We start from the raw sequence: 8,454 nt of genomic DNA on the forward strand, positions 1-8,454 counted from the left end.
CCCCTAGAATTGCAAGAGGTTGAAAGGTACCAGTGGTACAGGATGAAAGATGTCGCCTTAGCAACGAGGGTTCGAATTTGTTTATCAGCACTACTTTTCTTTCTCAAAGTTTTAGAGAATAATGCCTTTTATTCCTACAAAAAGAAAAAAATGAACTACATAGGTAACTTGAATCTCAGAATATCCAAAAGAGAACATTACTGAATATACATATTCAATCGATTTGTCTATAAAAAGAAAAATGATAAATAACCTAAATCTTAACCTAAAATTAAAAGAGCCGGCCCATTTATCCTATTGGACTATGTGACACGCGAAACCTATAAATCTTGGATCCGCCGCAGCTTAAACTCATTAAAAGAACAAGTTTTGCCATGTCTTTATAGAATATCATGTGTTTTAGCATGATATATAAGATTTAGTATGCAGAACAATCCCAGTTGAAGTAAATATACCAAATCCCTTATTATTATCTCAAGCACGTTTCATGTAAAAAAAGAAGCGATTTTTTTTCAAGTCTCCAAGTTCATTCTTCTAGGGTTCTTCACATGTCAGAATCTCTAGATCTTAATTCAATTTCTCTACCGTTCCAGGTATGTGGGGATTTAGCAAGGGATTCCTTTCACCCTTGTTCTCGAAAACTAAGTTTTTACTAATGATTTTTATAACTCATGTTTTTGGGTTTATACCCATGTTATGATATTAGCTTGGTTTCACTAATTCCATGATTTCCAATGGCTTTAAATTACATGTTTATCCTATTTACCGGTTTCAAACATGAGTTTTAGATATCGAGGCATGAATTTTATGAACCTCGATAAATTATTTGTATTTAACCTACGGTGATAAACTTGACATGACTTTATAGAAAATCATAAATTAATTCGGACTCGAAATGTTTACGTGGAAACCCCCTTGGTCAAGGGAGTAAAACCATGACCTATCCCAGTAGGATTTCCCAATCGCTTCACTAACATCAAGCAAGAGCCAGATTACAAATCTATGTAATCTAAGAATTAACCTCTTATTCCCTAATCCCTTGCAATAACTCTACTGCAACTACTCTTAACAATAAATCTATTAGAAAGACTCATTCTAGGATTCAACTTCTTAATCCCTAATCGCTTGCAATATTTCTATTGCAACTCTTTTTCACAATAACTCTATTGAAAATTTTCCATCAGCCAACTCTAGCTAACAACCCCCAATGAAAAGAACACATAAAGTAAATACCCACACAAATCTCTCGAAGAGATGCCAGTTTACAATTGTAAGAAAAACACGAAGTCTCAATTAGCCTAGCAACAAAATCATTTTTCTCTATGAGCAGAAGAGATTCTAGGATGTTGAAGTTTTGCCTTCATTAGATAAGACACAACTTTTGATGAAGAGAGAATGCTCCTTTTTATATTTGCAAAATCTAGGCTTTCTTCTCTTGTAAGGATCAATATATAGAAGTAGGATAGTAAGAGTTGTTGTGTTGTGCTTTTCTCATTTGAGGAGAAATAAGGACCACATCAGTGTACGAATAAGGTATGTCAAACATAATAGTGTACGTGGCCAACTCTCACAAACCAAAAACTACAGACATAATGGATACTAGGTTCTCTCATCAGGTCAATCATTTGAATACCAGGTGTGTATCAAAGTAAGGAGTAGGTTTACAATGATGATAAAAGAAAGACTCAACAACCTAGACACTAAGATGAAATTAGTTGTTAAGATAAGCTCCTTTAGTTGTTGAAGCATTTGGTGGCTTTGCAGATGATGAGAGGCAAATATTTAGATTGTGCAAAGACTAGGTTTTACTTCCACATAATGATGTATATATATGGAGCAAATACGATAGAAAAACTTGAATGTTTCTCATTGGTTGATGAAGGAACCATAGCAGCTTTTCTGCAGCTCTGTGACAGTTGACAATACTTACAGTTGTGGACAACTGTGGAATGCTGTGAGAATTGACTCGTACAGAATTGTCCTGTGTGCATACATGGTCACTCATCTAGTTTCTCAGTAAGTTTGTCAAATCATCAAAACAAAGTATAGTACCGCAGTACCTATGCATCATCAATTTCCCCTTTTTTAATAATAACAAACAATGAAGCAAGTTCCCCCATGAAAACCCGATTCTCATATTGTTGACTCTGAGAAAGGATCAGGGACTTTAGGTAGCATATCTGGTCCCCCAATAAGTTCATCAAATCATCAAAGCAAGGCATATAATTATAACATCTATGCTACATAAATTTTCCCCTTTTGATGAAAACAAATATGTAAATCAAGTTTCCCTTATGGACCAGATCTTCCAAAAAAATATCTGTACACACTCAACTTTATGAACTAGTTGTTGTTTCGGGTATAAAAATCTATATGTTTCAAACCAAACTTCAATACTAAGTTCAAGAACAACTTTCAAGATCTATAATGAAACTACAACAACTTCAAACACAAGTCCAAATGAATTATCAAATAAACTATCCAAATGAAGTGTTTATGATCAACTTTATGAAATAAGATAAAGTAGAAAACTGTAGAATCAAGTCCACCAAATGCATGGTGCATCCTTAAGGAATTAATTTATTTTCCTCAAATACCGAGGATATGGAATATTTCCTCTCAGTATAAAATGATTTTCTTTCTGAAAATAGTGATACCTTAAATTTTCAGAAACTTCGAACACACTCAATGATTTGATGATCACATAGAAGAAACACCAATAACATCATACCCAGTATAGTCCCACCTAGTGGGATCTGGGGAGGGTAGAGTGTACGCAATCCATACCACTACCTTAGGTGAAGTAGAGAGGCTATTTCCGATAGACCCCCGGCTTAGAACCAATAACAATATAACAAACACAAAACATAAACATATATAAACTAACAACACTAGCCACAAGATAATACTAGAGCCACAGGATAATACTAAAACTATAAACTCGCAACCATATACAACACTCAACACCACAAACAAGAAACTACAGACACAAGAGCCAAAGAATACTCCCCTACTATTACCAACGTAGTCCTACCTCCTAACCTTCTACCCTAATCCGCATCCTCCACAACCTCTTACCAAGGTTCATGTCCTCCGTAAGCTATAACTTCTCTATAATATTCCTAATTACCTCCCTCCAATATTTCTTCAGCCTACCTCTACCCCACCTAAAGGCATCCATAGCCAGTGTCTTACACCTCTGCTCTGTAGCATCAGAACCCCTCCTTATCACGTGTCCAAAACAATGTAACCTCACTTTTTGCATCTTATCCTCTACTAAAGCCACTCCCACCTTTTACCGAATACTTTTATTCCTCACCCTATCTTTCCTGGTATGACCACACATCTATCATAATATCTTCATCTCCTCCACCTTTAACTTCTGGATATGAGATTTCTTAACTGGCCAACACTCCGCTTCATACAACATAGCCGGTCAGACTGCCACTCTGTAGAACTTACCTTCAAGCTTCGGGGGCACCTTCTTATGACATAAAACTCCCAAAGAGAGCCTCCATTTCAACCACCCTACCCCAATATGATACATGACATCCTCATCTATCTCACCATTGTCATGAATCATAGACCCCAGATACTTGAAACTCTTCCTCTATTGTATGGACCAAGATCCCAGCTTCACAACCACATTATCCTCCTATGACACATCATTAAACTTACACTTCAGGTACTTCGTCTTGGTCCTGCTCAACAAAATCCATTATACTCAAGAGTCTGTCTCCAAATCTCAAACTTGTCATTAACTCCTCCTCGAGTCTCATCAATCAATACCATATTATCAGCAAATAACATACACCAAGGCACCCCCTGAATACGTTGCATCAACACATCCATCACTAAGGCAAATAAAAAAGGGCTAAGAGTCAATCCTTGGTGCAACCCTATCAAAACTAGAAAGTGCTCTAAATCTCTACCTATCATCCTCACACGAGTCTTTGCGCCATCATACATATTCTGAATTGACCTAATGTATGCCACAGGCATCCTTCTAGCCTCCAAGCACCTCCATAAAATCTCCCTGGGCACTCTTTCATAAGCTTTCCATATGCAATTCCTTTTTCCTCTCCCAAAATTATGATCTTAGGCATATTTATATGTTTAAAGCACCAATATGCACCCAGATTTAGACTTGGTTCAAGAACTTTTGTATGAATTCTTAAGTATAATTCAACTTCTATTCCATTTCATGCCTAATGAATATGATTAGTACTTTCAAGTTCAAAATAATGAAGAATTGTGCATAATTAGATACAAAAAGGATATGGAAGTAGTGAAGGACTACAAAGGAGTGAAATTAAGATGAAAAATGGAAGCTGAAAAGTAGGAATCCTCATTTGAAGACACTACGCATCGCGGAGATCAACAAAATAGCAATGGTTAAATTCTAGTGAAGGTTCGCAAAACTACCGCGTCGCGGAGTAGTTTCATTTATCAGATTTGGCAATCTGAAGGTTTAGCGCATCGCGGAGGATGATTATTTCGCAATTGTCCCAATCCAGTGGCTTACCGCGATAGTGACGTATCGCGGTGAGGGTGCATTTTTCAATTGTCAGGGGATATTTGAGCTCCACGATTTCCTAGATTTTAATGAAAAATAGCAATCGAAGTCACGGCACAATGTGCTGTGTGGACTAATCGAGAATATTTTAAGTGTTTTATCCCATCTGTAAAAGAAAAAATCCAAGATAATGTGGAGGACTTTTTGTCAAGCAGAGCAGTGGCGGAAAAACAAAAATTTCTTTATTTTAGGGTTCTAAAACATTCTTTTAAATTTCTTTACTTCAAGTTTTGTTTTGGGTATGATTTATTACTTATTTTGGATGATGAATTCAAACATGAGTAGCTAAACACCCTATTTATGGGCTTGAGGATAAAAACATGATTACTCTTTCATATTCTTATTCATAGTTTCTTTTTGGAGTATAATCTGGGTTGTTCTTAATTTCTTGAGCTTACTATTTTAATGATTGGCCACCATTAGAATAAATTTATATTTCTATATGAATTTGGGAGGAGAATCATAGGATAAAACGAAAAAATTAGGGAGTAAGGTTCTTATTCTTTTATAAAATAAGGGATTTGAATTAGCATCTAGGATAGGGATATACCTAGAAGTCTTGTTTGGGTCACCTGCAAGAAGACAACTTCATGAATCTAGATGATTTTTTGTAACTCTACAGGAGTTGTAGTTACAACATTCAATAGATAGAAGATTTGAGGTCAGGAGACCAAGATCGTGGCATAACCCTTGCGAACCAACAACCCGATAACTAATTAGACTATGATAAGAATAGAGAATTGTATGACTGTTCACAATACCTCAACCCTGGAATCGTCCTCATCATTGATTATAACCATTGCTTACTTTTCTCTAGTTATAATTAATTATTTCTTGTTTAGTAATTTACATTTTATTTACAGAATCAATTAATCTTGATACCATCAAACAATTAATACTCAATTGTCTTGAACTAAAGATTGAATAAATTTCTAGTTTATTGATCCTCGAGGGAACGATATCTGACTATATAAGTTATTATATTACTTGCACGATCACGTACACTTACGTGTGCGTAGAGACACAACAAGTTTTTGGCGCCGTTGTTGGGATCAAATAGAATTAGTAAATTTATTTAATTTTTGGTTTTTGATAATAATTTTAAGTGTTAATAACTTGATCTTAGCTGCTGAATTTTTGCAGGTTTAGCTTAACATTGGACTGGCTAGGGATAAAGTTAGTAGAGCCCTTTGCACAACCAGAAGTGATTTTTCATCAGAGACGAAGAGCTCAATACTACACTCAACAGGGACCTATGGTGGAAATACGCGATCCTATAGTTGCTGATCCAAATGTTAGAAATGTTCCAGCTCCTGTTGTTCTAGTTGTTCCTGTTCAACCAGTCGCAAGACCTGTTCAAGAAGTGGCAATCCCACTTATATACCTCGTGACTATCAATATTCTAAAGACTAAAATAGGAGGTCGGTGGGAATTGAAACAAAATATGGTGCAATTGTTGAGATCTGTAGGAGAATTTTAGGGACTCTTACATGAGGATCTACAGCAACACTTACAAACCTTCCTGGAGATAAGCGATACATATATTCATGAAGATGTGAATGCTGATTATATCAGATTGACACTCTTTCCATTTTCTCTACTGGGGGAAGCAAAGAGATGGCTACTTGCTGAACCACACCAATCTATCACTACATGAGAAGATTGTGCTTGAAGGTTTCTTATTCGATTTTTTTCCATATAAAAAAACTGCATGATTGAGGAGTGAGATATTGAGTTTCAAACAAAAAGATGGAGAAAATCTTTACCAAGCTTGGGAGAGATTCAAGGGCATGCTCAGAAGTTGTCCTCATCACCATTAAACAAATGATGTTTTGGTGCATACATTTATAGAAGGCCTTAAGTCTAATACAAATATTCTCTTAGATTCAGCAGCAGGGAGTCAAGCTTTGGAGAAAACATATAAAGAATTGTATACCTTGCTAAATAGAATTGCATAAGGGAAACCTAATTGGCATGCATACTCAAGGAATGTTCTCAAGAAGGTTGTAAGGGTTTTGGAGGTTGATCAGTTTACTGCATTACAAGCACAGACTGTAGTAATGAAGAACCATATGACTACTCAGCTTAACAACTTAAAGTTGGGTACAACACAACTAGTAGCCATAATAAATATAGTTCAATAGGTATATTCATGGCGTGAAGTTTGCGGAAGTGGTGAGCATAAAGCAAATGCATGTTCTATTAATCCAGATTCAGTGAACTATGTGGGGAATGCAAATCATCAGGTTCAACAGAATTTTGGCAGTACATACAATCCAAATTGGAGGAACCACCCTAATTTATCATAGGGTGTAAATCAAGTGCAGAATACAAGTCAGTATAAGGGACCAGTGCAACCGAATCCTCAGCCGTCTCAGAATAATCAGGCGACTGCTTCAAATAGTAATATGAAAAAGATGCTTAAGCAATTTATGGCTTAACAAGCATAGTTTGTGGTGGACATAAAGGTTCAATAGGCATAGTTTGCAGCTGAGTTGAAGAGTCAAAAATTTCTCACAAGAAATTTGGAGTTATAGTTAGGTTAAATCACAAGATCGCAGAATACAAGGCCATAAGGAGCATTGCCTAGCGACACTGAGGCTAATCCTAAACAGGTGAATGCAGGTACAACAAAGAGTGGGTTGTAAACTAAGGAGATAGTTCAGGAGCATAATAATCCCGTGGTCACTGATGATAGTTTGCAAGAGAATACAAAAGTGGAAGTAAAAGAAAAAGAGGCCAGTGAGGAGATTCGTGTAGAGAAAAAGACTATTCCCTTACCCTTTCATCAAAGGGAAAGAAAGCATCAAGAGGAAGCTAGTTTTAAGAAGTTTCTAGATCTTCTGAAACAAGTCCAAGTAAACCTTCCTCTTGTTGACTTCTGTAGAGTGTGCCAAAATATGCTAAATACTTAAAGGATATTGTTAACAATAAGAATTGGTTGACTAAATATGCTACAGTTGCACTTACTCAAGAGTGAACAGCAAAAATTCAAAATAAACTGCCCATGAAATTGAAAAATCCAGGAAGTTTTATCTTACAGATTACCCTTGGTCAAACTATGTGTGCACGTGGATTGTGTGACTTGGGGGATAGCGTAAATCTTATGCCCACGTCATGGTATCGGAAGATGTGTCTTGGAAGCCCCAAACCCACGACTGTTGTATTGCATTTGGCAGACAGGTCACTTTCTGGACCAGATAGTATTATTGAAGATGTACTGGTGCAAGTGGTATCTTTAATCTTTCCTATGTATTTTGTGATTCTTGACTTTGAGGCTGATCCAGTTGTTCCATTTATTTTGGAATGACCCTTTTTAGAAATAGGGTAGTCACTTATTGATGTGGCAGCTGGAAAAATAACAAAGCGAGCACATGATAAAGTAGAGGTTTTTTATGTGTACAACGCATTGAAATTGCCATCCATATATGAGGAGTTGTCCTCAATATCTGTTATTGATCTTACTTCAGAGTGGCAGTTGCTTTTGTCTGATGATCCATTAGAGTGAGCTTTGATGGATTATGATCTGCATGGTGATTCAGAAGTATTGGAATTGGTCCAGGTTATTAATTTGGCTGTAATTGAGACAAATAAAGTGATGATCGATCCTTTGAATAGACCAATTGGTCCACCACCCAGGCCTTCAGTTGAAAGATCTCTTAACTTCGAGCTTAAGGTTCTTCCTCCTTACAATATATTTTTCTTGGTGATCAAGATACCTTGCCTGTTATTTTGTCTGTAGGAATATCCAATGTACAAGTAAAGAAAGCTGTAGCAGTACTTAAAAGGAGAAGGAAGGAGATTGGCTGGTAGATGTCTGACATTTTAGGAACCAATCCAGTATTTTTCATGCACAATATTTACATGGAAGAGGGGTA

General features: G+C 36.4%; 1 non-coding gene across 1 annotated transcript; it reads right to left on the minus strand.

The window, feature by feature from the left end:
• Positions 1-6,288: 6,288 nt before the first annotated feature.
• Positions 6,289-6,395, minus strand: LOC124899762. Its single transcript, XR_007057326.1, has one exon. It is a non-coding gene; the product is annotated as a small nucleolar RNA R71 (small nucleolar RNA).
• Positions 6,396-8,454: the final 2,059 nt, after the last annotated feature.

The sequence above is a fragment of the Capsicum annuum genome, chromosome 6 (genome assembly GCF_002878395.1).
Source record: "Capsicum annuum cultivar UCD-10X-F1 chromosome 6, UCD10Xv1.1, whole genome shotgun sequence".
NCBI classification, from domain to species: domain Eukaryota; kingdom Viridiplantae; phylum Streptophyta; class Magnoliopsida; order Solanales; family Solanaceae; genus Capsicum; species Capsicum annuum.